Source organism: Odontesthes bonariensis, chromosome 1 (assembly GCF_027942865.1).
Source record: "Odontesthes bonariensis isolate fOdoBon6 chromosome 1, fOdoBon6.hap1, whole genome shotgun sequence".
NCBI lineage: Eukaryota > Metazoa > Chordata > Actinopteri > Atheriniformes > Atherinopsidae > Odontesthes > Odontesthes bonariensis.
In genome coordinates, this window is record NC_134506.1 from 10,986,502 (window position 1) to 11,003,300 (window position 16,799).

General features: G+C 41.8%; 1 protein-coding gene across 3 annotated transcripts in view; it reads left to right on the top strand.

Annotated features, from left to right (window-relative positions):
- The window catches only part of cdh8 (cadherin 8), a 117,583-nt gene that overhangs the window by 56,597 nt on the left and 44,187 nt on the right, over positions 1-16,799 (top strand). The window lies entirely within an intron of this gene.

Sequence of the window (16,799 nt, forward strand, 5' to 3'; positions counted from 1 at the left end):
GACTTACCCCCTGCTGCGTCCTGTGAGCCGAGTTCCAGCCTCGTTTTGGAGTTGACGAAGGTAGTCCGGCTAGTTGGCTGGGGACACAAAAAGAAAGCGTCTTGCTTCTCAAAACAATATGCGTTCAAAAGGGTAATACATTTGCATCACAAAATCGTTGTCCAGGAAAAAGTCAGACCTCACATCGCTTGGCGCTATTTTTGCCTCCCTTGATATCAATGCATCCAATGTAAACCGTGCAGACCGAAGAGCAGACCAAGCAGTCCCCTGCTTCCGAGCAGCAAACAACGTAACACGTGCGGCTATCGCTAGGTGGCTGGACGCATTGATATCAAGGGAGGCAAAAATAGCGCCAAGCGATGTGAGGTCTGACTTTTTCCTGGACAACGATTTTGTGATGCAAATGTATCACTCTTTTGAACGCATATTGTTTTGAGAAGCAAGACGCTTTATTTTTGTGTCCCCAGCCAACTAGCCGGACTACCTTCGTCAACTCCAAAACTCAGCTGGGACTCCGCTCACAGGACGCAGCAGGGGGTGAGAAAATGTTCATAAATGATGTTGCTAATATGGGATGTCATACAGCTTCATGTCAAAAGAGGCGAACTATCCCTTTAAGAATGACTTATTCTTTATTTTGGAAATCCTCATATTAGTTTTATTTTCCGCCCGCAAAACTAACTAGAAGTTGGTGTTTTATTCCTAATTATTTTGTGGACATTAAAGCCATCTGCAGGGATCCAGAGCAGATACAGCTGCGTATTCATTAGTTGTATGTCCACAACTTGGATTACTCTTATCTATATGGACACGTAGAATCTTTTCAAGCATGGCATCTACAGGTCTCTATCTCTTCAACAGAAGTCTTAACTTGGCAGTTGTGCAGTAACTTTAGCAACCAGCACTTTGCCTCTGCCTCCAGTCATGATCATTTGCCACTTGATTTATCTTCTCGTCTGTGAACTCTGGGTTCAAATATAAATGCTGACCATTAAATTGTAATCACTGAGCATCGTCCTTATTATGGTTCACGGGGTATTTCATCATTGCATGTTACTGCTGAGTTTCCAGAAAGTCAGTTTCAGTCTGTAAACAAACAGGCATATGCATGTATGAAAATGAGTCCGCCAGAGATTAGGTCAGCTTGCAAGTTGCCCTGATCGCGTGGCAACAAGATGGCTGAGTAAGGCGGCTAATTTCCTTATTTACTGTCAGTTACATGCTGAGTCTGTCTGAGGCTAAGTCAAACACTGATGATAGCCCCTGATGACTATTGTGTGCTCTGTTCATATTAATCACTTTGGCAGAAAAATATGCAGATAGATATACGAGAATATTAATTTAAGGGATTTTTTTTTAGGCTCAAAAAGGGCTTGCCCAACCAATGCTGGCAAAAGAAGGGTCTCATAAGTACATTCTGTTGCGGCTTCCTCTATGATCTGAGACGTTTGCTGTGACAACCACCAGCTGCACTCATTTACATCATGTACATCGCGTCTTACTGGAGATGAATATGGTTTATCTCAGCTGAAACAGTCAGGCATGCATGCTGATGTATGATGAAGACATCTTATGAACCTCTCAACTTTGTCACTTAATCCATTAATATCACACTTGACATTCTATTTAAAGGGTTTGTGGAGGTATTCAGACTTGTGTGAGGCTGTGTACATGTGTCCTCATCAGCTGTGCTACATATCGGCCAAAAGTAACAGGGACTGTTTGAAGTCAGCCTGGTGAATAGGAGGTCCTCTCGGCATCATTACTTCAGCAGAAAAACCGAGGAGGGCTCCAGTTTGCAGCTCTGACTTGACAAATGCTTACTCATATCTGTTAAGATGCCAGAAAGCTTTCTCATTCGCATTTCTCAGTACACAGCCAAGGCTCACCTATTAATTATTCAAGAGGAGAGTTGTAGATATTTAATGTTGTGTTGTAGGGCCTTTTCTTGGTGCGCTTTTCTTGCTCTGCATTCATCCCTTTTTGCCTCTTTGCTGTATCTTGTACTCTCACTTAGCATTTTCTTTGAAAAGAAGAACAAGAAAGAACTTCTGCTCTCTGTCTCTGCAGTCAAAAGTCAACATAAATGTGTGTGTCATGCTTTAGGTGATTTTACAGAGCTGAACAGCAGGGGCATGGAACCTCACACACGTCTGCATTATTAATTGTCTCAGATACCAGCCACAACTACTGTATTTGAACCCAGAAGGCACACGGGTCTCAGAACCCAAAATTGATTCAGCAATTGGTTTCCAATGAAAGCCATAATAACAGCTTTTAAAGTTTAATTTGCTTCTGAAAAATGGTCAATGAAACTACAATGGGAAAAAAGTATTAACATGGTATTTACATTAGCAGTTACTGTATTTGGCTGCTTGATAGTGTGAGTAATGACGACTTGGCAACAGGTAAGAGTCGTGTGATGTACTGTTGCTGGTGGTTGAGAAGGATTGGTGAGCACAACATAAATGGGGATGGAACACATTTATCAAGGTGGCAGAGATTTCAGACTGGAGAGGTCCATCCAATCACCAGCAGAGAATGAAGGGGGAGAGGCATGAAAGCCTGTACAGCAAGGTCATTTGAAAAAGAAGCTGATAAGACGAAAAGGATCAAATCTCCAGTCCGGACGAGGCCCTCCTCTTGATGTCTGTCCCATTAACTGAAGCCCTCGTCTGGCTCGCACAGCTACCACGCCTCAGCTGTCTGACACAATGAAGTTAAAAAAAAAAGAAAGGAGACTCATTTGCCATATTTTTACTCCTTTGTTTTTGTCCTCAAAGTCCGCAGCTCCACTTGTGGGCGTGTGTTTCTTTATTCTTGTCCAGAAATTGACGTAAATGTTGACTGTCATGCAGGAGGCTGATTTGTGGGAGCTGTCTTGTGCTCCGGATGTTTGCGTACCGAAGCATTGGCTGCTGTATTGCTCTCAAAGCTGCAGTATGGATTTAGTCAGTTTGCGGTTTTACCACAGTCACAGCCTGGTGTCAACACGCACACATAAACCACACGCGCACACACAGTCAATCCTACAGCAGATTTGCTATGTCACACTGGGGGCTGCTGTGTAATTGGGTGAATCTGCTCTCCAGCACGCTGCTTTGGAGATAGCCCTTTAAAATTTCACTTCACTTCTGGGAGTGCAAAGAAACCTTGGGATTGCTGGATGTCCAAGTTCCACCATTTCTGTCACTCTCCTTCTCTGTCACTTTTTTTGTTTGTTGGCAACCCCCTTTTTGAAAATGGGTTTCAGAGCGTAAGTATTTGTAATTTGTGACTGTCAGCACCTTAACAAGTGCGATAATGTGGTTCTAACGGATATGACGGATGCATGCACATGTCGGCCTAAATCTGTGGGTGCTCGCTGTTAGCGTGTGTTTTAGTATGTCTGTTGTGCAGACTCTTTATGTGGCTGCATGCAGCTCTCTGTCTGTGTGTTCTCTGTGATGGATTGCTTGTCAGACGGAGGGAGAGCACCGCTCTCACCAGCTGACGGAGACATTAAGTTCCAGTCACGTATACGAAGTGCGTTTCAACATTCCTCAGGGAAAACTCTTTAACCCTTCTTGCTCCAGGATGGCTGTCAGATGACAGTCTGCATTACTTAGAAAGTACTCACTGTTAAAACGGGCAGCATGGTGAGATTCAGTTGAGTGTCTTAATGTGCCTGTGTGGGAGGTGAAGGACTTCGCTCCACCATTACTTTTAGACGGGCCACTTGCTGGGGATGTGGGCTACAGAATATGTTCTTGAGGAAATTTGACTTCTTTTGTTTTTTTTGGGTGGGGGGGTGAAGACTTGGCTGTTTTACTTCTGCAAGCAGCACAGATTTAAAATATGTGATTGATCCGATCATCTGGGGTGGTCTTGCTGAAGGAGGAACTGCACTGCTTTCCTCCAGCTTGGTCCTTTCTTCAAAATGGGATTACCTTATCATGATATTAGTAATCCAATACAAAGGTTTTTCGAAGCAACATTAAGATTAAGATCCGATTTATTGGTCATGCATACATTGACACACACATGCACAGGGTCACACACTCACAGACAGATGCCAACCTGGAGCAGTGGGCAGCCATTCAGCACCCAGGGAGCATGGGGGTACAGTGCCTTGCTCAAGGGCACCTCAGCTGTGACAAGGAGGTGGACTGACATCCCTCCAGCTATCAGTTCCACCAATCTTTTTTGAGTGGGAATTGAACCGCCAACCTTCCAGTTATTGGACGAGTGACTCTAAACACTGAGCCACAGACGCCGTGTGTAAAATTCTTGTCTAAATAAACACTGACTAAATTTTACTCCCTTAAATAAGATTGTGGCTGTGTAAACTAACAACGCTACCACTGGTAAAAACACAACTTCATTTTTTGGGAAAAAAATTTTTTTGGTGAGAGCTCAACTTCTAAATTTAACAAAGTATTCTATGTCAAAAGTAGGTATGCCATCCATCCCTTTTTATACCCGCTTAATGCAACTCGGGGTCACAGGAGGGTGGGAGCACTCCAGCTGCCATTGGGCAAAAGGCGGATACACGCTGGACAGGTCGCCAGTCCATCGCAGGGCCACACAGGGACAAACAACCATGCACACTCACAATTTAGAATCAGCAGTTAATCTAACATGTATGTTTTTGGATGATGGGAGGAAGCCAGAGTACCCAGAGAGAAACCATGCATTCGTGCAAATGTGCAAACTCCACACCAAATGCCCAAGCTGCAATTCAAACCAGAAACCTTCTCTCTGTGAGGCGACAGCGCTAACCACCCACCACACCACCGTGCAGCTCCAAATCGATGCCACTGGTAACAATTAAAAATATTTGATGAAAAATCATTGAGTTGTGAAGATTTTAACTGTTAGAGGCATCTCCGCAGGTGGAAGTGTGGGAAGAAGTTTCTTTTTATCCAGAAGTGAACCACAATCTGTCTGGTTAAAATTAAAAATGTTTCTTCCTCTTCTTCTTCTTCTTCCTCTTCTTCTTCTTTGAGAGAGAAGTTATGCAACATATTTGATGTCAGTTTTGTGGTGCATAAACCTTTGCAAAGTAGTTACCTACTGGAGCTCTAGGCACCTCTGACAAACAGAATACCTCAAGTGGAACCATGGGGATTTCAGGATTTTCAAAGTCTGAATGGACAAATCAAAGAACTCGGCACAAGAATCCTGACCTCCAAATTGATAACATTAATAGCATTAGTCAATCCTGACTTACACATCTAAATATATTTAATTAATTTTTTTTTTTATCTAATAAAACATTCAACAATGTACTTTTAGAGCATTAAAAATGGCAGATTTCTTTCTTCATTTAGGTGAGATTTATAACATGAGCATTTTTATTTGGCCTGTTAGTTTTCACGGTTTCTATATTAAAGTTTATGCAATACAGATTTTCAACATCACACGTCTGAAGTACTTCAAATGTAAACTTTATTTTGAATGTGTAATTTGCACAAAGACCTTCAATGCATTTTGGGTGGTTAAATATTTGATATAAGTAAACTGTACAATGAAATATTCAATGGGAACAACTTTATTGCGCTCAGGGTGGGTCCTAACCCCCACTGTCACCCTAATCCCGCCATTTAAAAAAAGACAGAAACACGTCTCAAACATTGGAGAATACCTGTTTAATATCCAGCACATTTTATTGTTTCTCCACCGCTCAAAGTCAGCAGTTGATGGGAAAAAAAACGTGTTTTGAGGGCCTTTAATATTATTCTCAAGCTTAACACTAACACTACAGCTAAAGATCTGACCACACTCCACACTGTGGCAACAATTTATTTGTGGATTGCTTTGGTTTGTCAGTGTTCTTCCCCCTGCATTGAATCAGTGGCGCTTCTTCCTGTCTGCACAGTGCTGTCTCCTCTTTCTTTTTGTCTGGCTTTCACAGGTAGATCGCTGCTCTTTTTCTCCCTACTGATGTGGGCTGACGGTTGGCAGGAAGATTTGATCCTATCGTACTGCGAGGAGCTTGAACTTGATAGATCAGTTGGGAAACTACACAGTTTGCACTTAAAAAAGAATTCTTGAAGAGAGTGTTTAAGAGGACAGAACCCAGTCATGTGCACAAACAGACATACAACTATATATCTATATATATATATTATGTTCCCAGTTATTGCTTGATACCGCTTGGCGTCTGTGGTCTGTAATAACAAGTTTTATTTCATATTCTTAATTGTGATTCCTCTCAATCTTTATCACAATCGTATCCTACTAGCTATTATAGTGTGGGTGGTAACATAATGTATAAACCCACACACTGGGAGTTGTCTACAGCCTGCCACTGAGTAGCTCAGTTGGAACAGTATTGGCCTCCATGCCTCGTTAAAGTCATCTTTGCATTAGTAAATAATTGTGTAATTTGTCTCTTGTATTAGGTAATACCTTTGATCCCTGGTTTCCACTCTGAGGGGCTGGTACTGATGTTATGCAGTAAATTTCCTACCACAAGTTAATTTCACACCACACATTTTCATTATGGGGAAACTTTCTATTTTAGTTATTTCTTTTTTCTTTTTTTGAAGAAGCATTATTCACATTAAACACCTGTGGCAGAGTTCTCAAATTAGGCAACATTTTGTTCATTTATCCATGATAAAGTTGTTCATTAGACAATATACTTTGCCTTATTCTTTGTTATTACCTTACCATTGCGAATGCCTTGGGAGCAATTAAACATGTGAAGTGCCCAATTTTCCGTCCTCGGCTTCCAGTCCTGAACTCTATCTGCATGTTGCACACATTGCCTATGAACTAATTAAAGCGAATCAATGACACAACCCTTAAAGATGGCGGCATATGTCACGGCCATCAGTGGGGAACAAAGGACCCTCTTAATTATTTTGTTCCTGCCGTTCCTGTAAATGGCTTGTCAAGGCGGCAGACTCAGTAGCTGACTCCCTGAAAAGGGGGTGTCATGCACACACCATGCGCATGCTGTGCTCACACGCAAACACATACACAAACACTGTCCCAGGGTTCTCTGTGACGGCTCCCTCTCTGTCATATGAAAGACTAGTAATTGTACTACAACAATGACAATGTAAGTGCTAAAGTGTGACGGTCCCCTTACTCTTCAAAAGTGCGGTGTCCCTTATCCATCATTGGCTCTGGGGAACAATTTCTTGGATGCTGACAACCATATCTTATCTTTAAGATGTATTTTTTTCATTGTTTTAAGCCCTCCTCTGGCCCCGTTGGATTTGGCCGAGTCTAATTTTGAAAAGTGTGTTACAGCTTGATATAAACACATATATCCTTATCCTTTCAGCCTCCGCAGGGTGTTCCTCGTTCATTTGCCCAGATCCTCAGCTGTGTTCTGCTGCCCTGCTGAAACATGCACTTTACCACGAGTATGCATTAGTCCAGTTATGAAGAGTTATAGGCTTAGGAGGATCATGTTTTTTTTTTCCTGCCTTGCAATTATTTAGTCTGCCCTCCCTTTCATCTGAAACACTTCCTGGTATCCAAAACCATCCCATCTTAGTGATAGCCTGAGCAGTGGATGAACATTCTGTGGACATTGTGTCCAAAAAGTGGTGGTGGTGGTGGTGGTGGTGGTGGCCGGAGGTTGAGCCGGCACTGGAATTGACAAGAAAGTTCACACATGCCAGTTGCTTATGAGCATGCTTATTTGTTTGAGGGTTTCCCTTCTTATGGCATTGTTGCCATAAATGCCCATCTGCAGCCCAGGAATCTTCAACTGGCACTGACGATGGTAGGAAAATCGTCTGGCGGTGTTCCAAGTATGTCATCCTGTCCTCTGAGAGAATAGACGGGCGGGGATGGATGTGTGTATGAAAGGATGCCTCGACACGCTTGTTTTCTCCACCTCGTTACAACCATTTTCTGTGTTATCGAGAGCTTTGGCCTGCTACATGGCAGCACAGCACTACACTTTGAGTTTGACAATACTTTGTCTCTCTGTGCTAATCGCATCTTAATTCTTGCGTTATTCCCCATCCGTGCCCATGCATTTTAATCACATAGGTACTGTCCAAAAATAGTGCCGGCGGCACTGCCTGGAGAGATGGGCTGTCAGTCTCAATGTCTGCTCATGAGCTATTATCCTCTCGGCCCACAGACAGGAGAGAGAGATACACCAGTGTCGATGTGATTGTGATCAATACATAATCACTTTCCTGTCACCACCATGGCGCTATCAGGGGACAATCCCTCAGACCAGCCATTTTAGAAAAAGGCTTTGGCACGCCATCTTTCTGACCTAGAAAGGAGGGTGGGGGGCGGTAAGTGAGGGTTGGACTCATTTAAACAGTCATTGTCATGGGAGTTTTACTTTTTCAGTATACTTGGATTCATTACATTAGGTTGACAGAGCAGTTGTTAGTAAATTGACACTTATGAGTCCCTGAAATATTAACTTACCCAGACAGACAGACTACTGTGAAATACTGAGTATATTTATGCTGCAAATAAGACTCCATCGGGTGCTCACCTTAATTAATTCATGCAGAGCAAAGACAGGCAGTGGAGTTTATGTGCCAGTGTATTTTAAATGGCATGCTGGTGTTGCAGAATCAGAAAAGAAGACGGTTATTTCGTTTTGTTTAGCATCAAGATGTTCACAATTTGTCTAACAGCATGGTGGTGGTGCTAATATTTTTCATGAAACAGTGACATGTCTCACTTTCAACGACTGATGTTTCCTATGTTCTGTGTTGATAAGATTTTTTTCATTTTTCGTTTTTAGTTACACTTTACAGTGTCCCAACTTATTCTGAAATGGGGTTGTGTAATTACTTGTAAAGATTTAAGGTGGCGATGACCAGAAAATGAATGCTTGAACAAAAAAGCTAATTCACCAGCTAGCTATTTCCATCCATCCATTTCCTGTACCCGCTTTATCCAAGTCAGGGTAATAGGGGCTGGGACCTGTCGCAGCTGCCATCGGGCCAGAGTCAGGGTACACCCTAAACAGGTAACAAGTTCATCACAGGGCCAACACATAGATAAAAAAGACTAACAACCATACCATAAACATTCACACTCATGTACTATTTAGAACCCCCAATTAGCCTATCATGCTTTCTTTTGGATTATGGGAAAGAGCCCTGCTTAGATTCGAACCAGGAACCTTCTTTCTGTGAGGAGCTAGTGCCAACCACCACATCACATTGTGGGACAGTTAGCTTTTTCTTAATTTTTTTTATAAATGTAAAAAAATAATGTAAAAGTTCTATTGAACTTTGCCATAAATAAAATAAAAAAAACTCTCATGTTAGAAAGAAAGAGAAAGAAAACAGTCTAATATCAGTATCAATATCTGTTTTGTACTGTAGTAACAAACCACCCAAAATGTGAACTGTTCTCGCACTACTTCCCTTGTATCCTGTACTCTATTTATCCATGTGTTTCTTCCACTTTCTTTTGACCCCTGCAGTGAAAAGCCAGCCAGAGATAAACAGTATTGTTTTACCTGGGTAGGGCTCACAGCAGGGTACTGCTGGCCCACGCCTCGTGCAGCCCACAGCTCTCCCCATGCCTCAGTGATATCCCCTCTTTATGGCTCAGTGCTTGCATACATATGAATGCCCCCTGTCTTCTACCCTTCACGCTTCTGAGCTGGTCGAAGCTGAGAGCAGCTGAGATGTTACTGCCATGCTTGCCGGACAGAGGGATGGATATGAGGGAGAATCGTTGCATTCCAGTGCTAGTAAATTAAGTCTTTGGAGTGATTATAGATATGACAGTACTTGAGGTAGGTGTGCTTCCCTGTTATGTGGTTTGCTACGTTGTACTAAGCACGCTAAGGGGGGGATTCTGGGTATATTTTGTGGAAGAAAGCATCTCTTGCTCTTAAATCTGTTGTAAAATAGAGCAAAACATGTAACAAAGGTTTACTTTTTCATTTTAGATAAGACGCTTTTTTAGACTACCTTACAGTTCTCCTTCTTAATTATAGGCGGTGGTGTTGCTTACAGGAAAATGCACTATTCAGCTCAAATTAGATTTAATATTGGTAGTAACAGAGCTGAAATACATATTATAAAAGTCTGTAAAAAATCTGCTTTTCTCCACAGGAAGGTGCATTGTCTAATTTGCTAAATCACTTCCATTTTCTGCCACCTTGCATTGTTAGAGTTAGTGTGCATCTCCTGATGGCTGAAAGCTCCATCTGAATAACTTTTTTCTGTTTGATTATCCCTGCAGTACATGTAATGAAATGAGTATGCTCTAAAGATGAAGCTGTGTTGCAGGATAAGCTGCAGTGTCCTTCCACAGCCATTGTGTGTCACACCGAGCTGCATGCCTCCCAATTTACACCCTCTCTGGTTCAGGGAAGATACCTATTGATTTGTTTTCACTGAACCAGTGTACAGAGTAAATGGGAAGCGTGGTTCTTGATAAAACATAAGGCAAACCCCCATGTCTTTATTATGAGGGCCTTTTAACCACCAAATGCCCTTCAACCAAAGAGCTGCAGCTGTAAATTTGATGTAAATAGATCACGTACAGTAATGACATCCTTTGAAAATGATGTGTGTTTAAATTATTGCAGTAGCATTAAATTCTGTGAACTTCAGGACATGATGAATTAGATCACACTTAGCATGGGAAAACAACCATAAATGCAGGCTGTATTTTCATTAATGATTAATGTGTGTCACCCTGCAAGCCACTGCCCAAACCAACAGAGGGATATTTGTTCTCCTTGGAGAACGTTATGTTCCATCTTTCAGTGTCTGGGAATCTTCTTGACAACGGGAAGAATGTGAAACAAATCCATTTAGGGATGAGAGCGCATGATCGCACCTACTTCAACATTTCAGATTTAAAGCAGCACAGGGAACAGGACATCTACTGCACTCCAGACAGTGTACATTGTAAGCTTTTTTACATAGCTAATTCTTCCTTTCATGGCTTTTGTTTAAAAAAAAAATCCATTTAGGTTTTTCATCCCAGGAAGTTTATTTTGGAGGTGTTGTGTTGCTGTTATTGTAATCACCACAATGCTACAGGCTTCAAATAAAAGCCAGAGACAATATTCCTCCTTCAGCTGTCTCTCTGTGCCCAGTGCCCAGCCTACATCTGCATCCATCTCTGCAGTGTCCCTGAAATTTCTTTGCATTATCAACGGGAAGGACAAGCTAATCTGCACTGATTTGAAATAGGACCAAAACACAGGCTTTCCCAATCCCTCATTTTTTATTTCTTTTTTTTTACTTATCGGGGGTGGTGTTGAGCATTTTACCCCTGTGGGAGGGAAAGAAAGAGAGAGTTATTTCATGCTTCACTGATTCTGCTGTTTTTATGAAGACACCCCCCCCCCCCCCCCCTTATCCTTACTTCTGCACTTCAATCCATGGTGTAACTGAATTTCTAAAGGCACTTTACTATCGTCAGGCACCTTCTGAACGTGCCAAGGTGCTTTTCATAATTAGGGCTGTGTCGATGGTTGCCTTCTCCCTCTATGGTAGCAATAATTTAACTTGAAGGCAGATATGGCTCTGTATCTCTGAAAATGGGAGGTGCAATTGCCTTAGCCGTCCTTTCATTTCCATTCATTTGACAATTGGCAAACACGTAGGATACAAAGCATATCATTAGTTTCCTGGAAATACAGCATGAGTGCATCTTTTTTGATCAAAGCACAAAACACTTCATACATTTTCATACAATTATAAATTCTTACAGTCTGCCACCTAATTTTTTTTAATGTTATTTACTAAACAGGTACATGATTGTGGAAACGTCAGCATATTTTGTCAGGTATTTAGGCAGAGCCATTGCAAGCAGACAAGGAGACGCTCATCCTGAGGTCTAGTTCCATGTAAGATGATGACGAGAGATTTTTCAAGAACGTTCAGTTTCTGTAGATAATAGGTGGACTATAAGGCTTGGTTTTCATTTTATGTCAATAAGAGTAAGTTAAATAGTTCAGTGAACTCGAGAGGAAAAAGTCGGCAGCTGACATTTAATGTTTTTTTTTTGTTTGTTTGTTTGTTGTTAGTGCTGTTGCACAGCAAGCAAAAACAGAGAGGAAAAGAATTCATTGATCTGCCATGATCTAAACACTGCAAAAAGGCACAGGGTAAAACAAGCTGTAGGAAATTTACAAGGTAAGCCTTGGCAACACAACAGCACGGGTCATCATAAGACTATGAATTACTGGAACACCCCAGTCTCAGAGGACCACTTGAGGCTCCCTCACAGTGAAATAATTGGGTTGCAACGGTGAAACTGCTTCTCCAGTTAGAGTGCAAAGGTGGCTTTTGCTGTGTTTTGCTGCTACAACACGGTAGACACGGCGGTGACCATAAATCAATGGTTGACACGTGTAGCTGACGGCACAGGAAACTGGACGGAAGTCCAAAAACTGTATAGCATGGATGAGAACATCATACTTTTTTTTTTTTTTTTAAATTAACTTCTCATAGATTGGATTTAACACCTGCCAGACGGCTAATTTGTGGACTGCACACTGTAAACTTTGCAGAATCTGTCACCACATCTGGCACGGCAGGTTTTTTTATTTTTTTTCCCCTTTTAATTCATAACTGGACTGTCAGAGTCACGATGCTGGAGCCGAAACTCATCCTTGCACAGGTCTTTACAGGCCACTTCATCTGCAGCGGACAGATTTAGGTGCCTGTGGCAGGACTTGTGCCGTCTGTGACGGGGAACATCTCCCTTTGTTGTCAGAACACCTCTAAACATCTTTCACAGAAACAATTACCATACCATCTGCAGATCTCTACCAGCATGTCGCCGACTGTCAGTGTGTCTGCCTCTTTTCTCTCTTTCTTTCTCGCCCTCACTCCCTGAACACTGAGACGACTGAGGAGCTGGGTCACCATGAATTAAAACTGATTGGGCTTAATTGCATTTGTTGTATTTTTATATTCAGATCTTGAGTGTTTTTTTGGGTTTTTTTTGCATATATTTCACAAGGCAGCTGTAAATGCTGGATTGAATTGTCACTAATCTCTTTTCTGACTTGCCTGGAGCACTTGGTAGAGATGGAATATTGATGAGGGTCCTTGCATATATTTTCTGCAAACCTAATAAAGCTGTTTTAATAAAGAGTCTGATTCATGCTACACTGAGTATTGTTGATGAGAAAGAAATGAATAGTATCTGTGGCATTTGGTGTATTCTCATGTGATATACTATAAATCCATATATATATGAATAATGACATGTTTCAGCAGTTACATGAGCTTTGTAAAACTTATCAAGGAACACTATTTACAGAAGACGATGTATTTTCTGGCCATGTCAAGGCTTCCATTGATATTCCCATGCTTCATATCAGCCATTGAATGTGTTTACCTTGACTTATAGATCCAGTGGGAGGAGACAGGTATAGGCAAGGCAAGGCAAGGCAAGGCATCTTTATTTATATAGCGCATTTCATACCACAGGTAACTCAATGTGCTTTACATAAAGACAAGGCATTTAAAAGAACAGCATAAAAAAAAGCAATTTAAAGAGAAAAAAATAGAATAAAAAAAAGGTATAGCCTGAGTATGTCCAACGCTGTGACGGGATTTTATGACAGATCATAAAATACATGCACTGATCCATGGAAAAATACAATAAAGGCAGAAAAATTGTAGAGCACCTATGTAAAAAAAAAAAGAGTGAAGATAGGGGTTTGGGTGGTGGGTAGCACCCAAACCTGTGGCACCTCACCTCAAAGTGGAAGATCGCTGGATTAAATCCCATCCTCCATAACCTTTTCTTCAGTCCCTTTGTTTTTCTACTTTTGTGATTATCTACTTTTCTACTTCATTCTTACCTACTAACGGTTACTGTTAGGCGTTAAAAGTATGTGGTGAGGCTTGTACTCAATGTACATGGTTAGGTGTACATATAAAAAATAATACATGGTTAGAGTTAGAAAGATATATATTGCCACAGATTGTGAAGTTTTATACAAATTTACAAAACACGACGCTAGCCGGCAATGGTTCTAAAAATGTTCTCATCTCAAAATTTTGAACCCTTTATAACGAGACTATTTGCTGCATGTGTAGACAAATGTTCATATTTAACATTTTCTAATGAAACTGGGCTGTTCGTGTTTGCCATTGTTTTTTGACTGTATCAAACGCTCTTAAAGCTGCCGTCGGCAACTTTTTTTTAGTCATATTAGCTTGAGCTGTCATGGGATTCTGGACGTAGAATATTAAATAGGCTGTTTAGGAAAAATCCCGAATTCTGTAGCTCCCTCTAAAGCCTGTAATCGTGCTTGCAAAAATCGAGCGCTCCCGGCTGTTTTTAACCAATCACGTTAGGGGGGAGGAATCACTACCTGTCAATCACAGCTTGTGCACACGCTGCTGAGCGTGAGTCTGCCCCCAGCTTGTGTGCACGCACACTGGTGTGAACTCACGTGCACAACCTCGTCCACAGAGGGGGAGGGGTTTGGGGGGCAATTCGGAGTTTGTTAGAGGTTGGGGGAGGGACCTGAAAGTTGTATCTGCCGACGCCAGCTTTAAAGCATTACAATGTAACTTCTCAAAAAGCCCACTATGGAGCTCCCCCTACAGGCTTGGAGGTAATGTACGGTTACACTGTCGTAAATACAACACCCTTTCACTTTCACTTTCACGTTTGTTGACGAACTGGCGAGGAGTCAGAAGGTGCAAGCTATGTTGACCGAGAAGGTAAGAGTAATCAAATGTACCTGGGAGCGTGAGAGGGGTCTATTTGTTTTTGCGGTAGGTGTGCCAGAAAGCAAGTCGAAGTACTTCCGCTCAGCTCCTGGACCGCTCCAGCAAAGTTACATAGCGCAGTTTTTCCAACTCAGACCCCCGAAGGGCATAGGAGACAGGCCAATCGTAATATTAAAACTCATTCTAGCCGCACAATTTTTTTCAAGCTGTTATTTTAAGGTAGAAATGTTACATAGTATTGCTTTAACCAAAACTGTTTTGACAAAAAGATGTCTGATATCCTTTTTTTTGTTAAAGGCCTCTTCTGTATACTGGATGGGAACATGGATACTGCCTATAGTACCTTGATTATTTGAGTATCATTGAACATATACATGCAGGGCATTTTCTGGTTGTGTTAGTTCAGCTTTTAGAATATCAGGTATTAAATGATTCTATTTCAGTTTTGGCAAGATTCCACTTTTTTTTTTTTTTTTCTCGAGTTTAATATGAATATACACTGTATTGCCAAAAGTAATCCACCATCTGCCTTTCACACATATGAACTTAAGTGACATCCCATTCTTAATCCATAGGGTTTAATATGACGTCAGCCCACCCTATGCAGCTAAAACAGTTTCAGCTCTTTCCACAAGGTTTAGGAGTGTGTTTATGGGAATTTTTTCTCATTATTCCAGAAGTGCATTTGTGAGGTCAGACACTGACGTTGGATGAGAAGGCCTGGCTCGCAGTCTCCGCTCTAATTTATCCCAAAGGTGTTCTATCGGGTTGAGGTCAGGACTCTGTTCAGGCCAGTCAAGTTCTTCCACACCAAACTCACTCATCCATGTCTTTATGGACGTTGCTTTGTGCACTGGTGCGCAGTCATGTTGGAACAGGAGGGGCCATCCCCAAAGTGTTTCCACAAAGATGGGAGCATGAAATTGTCCTTGGTATACTGAAGCATTTAGAGTTCCTTTCACTGGAACTAAGGGGCCAAGCCCAGCTCCTGAAAAACAACCCCACACCATAATCCCCCCTTCATCAAACTTTACACTTGGCACAATCCAGTCAGATAAGTACCGTTCTCCTGGCAACCGCCAATCTCAGACTCGTCCATCAGATAGCCAGATGGAGAAGCGTGAGTCGTCACTCCAGAGAACACGTCTCCACTATAGAGTCCAGTGGCGGCGTGCTTTACATCACTGCATCCGGCGCTTTGTATTGCACTCGGTAATGTATGGGTTTGATGCAGCTGCTCGGCCATGGAAACCCACTCCATGAAGCTCTCTATGCACTGTTCTTGAGCTAATCTGAAGGCCACATGAAGTTTGGAGGTCTGTAGGTGACCTCGGCGCACTATGCTCCTCAGCATCCGCTGACCCCACTCTGTCATTTTACCTGGCCTACGACTTCGTGGCTGAGTTGCTGTCGTTCCCAATCGCTTCCACTTTGTTATAGTACCACTGACAGTTGACTGTGGAATATTTAGTTGCGAGGAAATTTCACGACTAGACTTCTTGCACAGGTGGCATCCTATCACGGTACCGCAGGAATTCATTGAGCTCCTGAGTGCGACCCATTCTTTCATAAATGTTTGTAGAAGCAGTCTGCATGCCGAGGGGCTTGGATCTCTACATATGTGGCCCTGGAAGTTATTGGAACACTTGAATTGAATTATTTGGATGGGTGAGTGAATAATTTTGGCAATATAGTGTATTAATTGTCAGTTTAGGGAATCAGAATGTTTGCTTGGAATGTGAAACATCAAAAACAGGCCACGAATACTGGGAATAGTCAGCAAATATTTATAAGTTAACTCAGTTGCATAAAAAGTCTCACAGCAGTTTGAGTGAACACTATAATGTGGATTTTTACAGCACCTCACTCGTATATATTTTAAAATTGTTTCAATATTTGCTAAAATTGAGAAGACATCTAGTATCGTTTTAGATTGGGTTTAAGTTCTTCGGATTGCCTGCTTGCAGTGTACAGGTATGAAAGAAGAATGGCTTTGAGAAGCATGAAGAATGATTTGGTCATCAGTAGATGCAATTACTTTGCATGTTATAATGGAACTGTAACACATCCATCACTGTCATATCAATTTGCACACTAGCTAACATATCCAGCAGAATCTGGCACGACAAGAGATTAGACACCTAATCA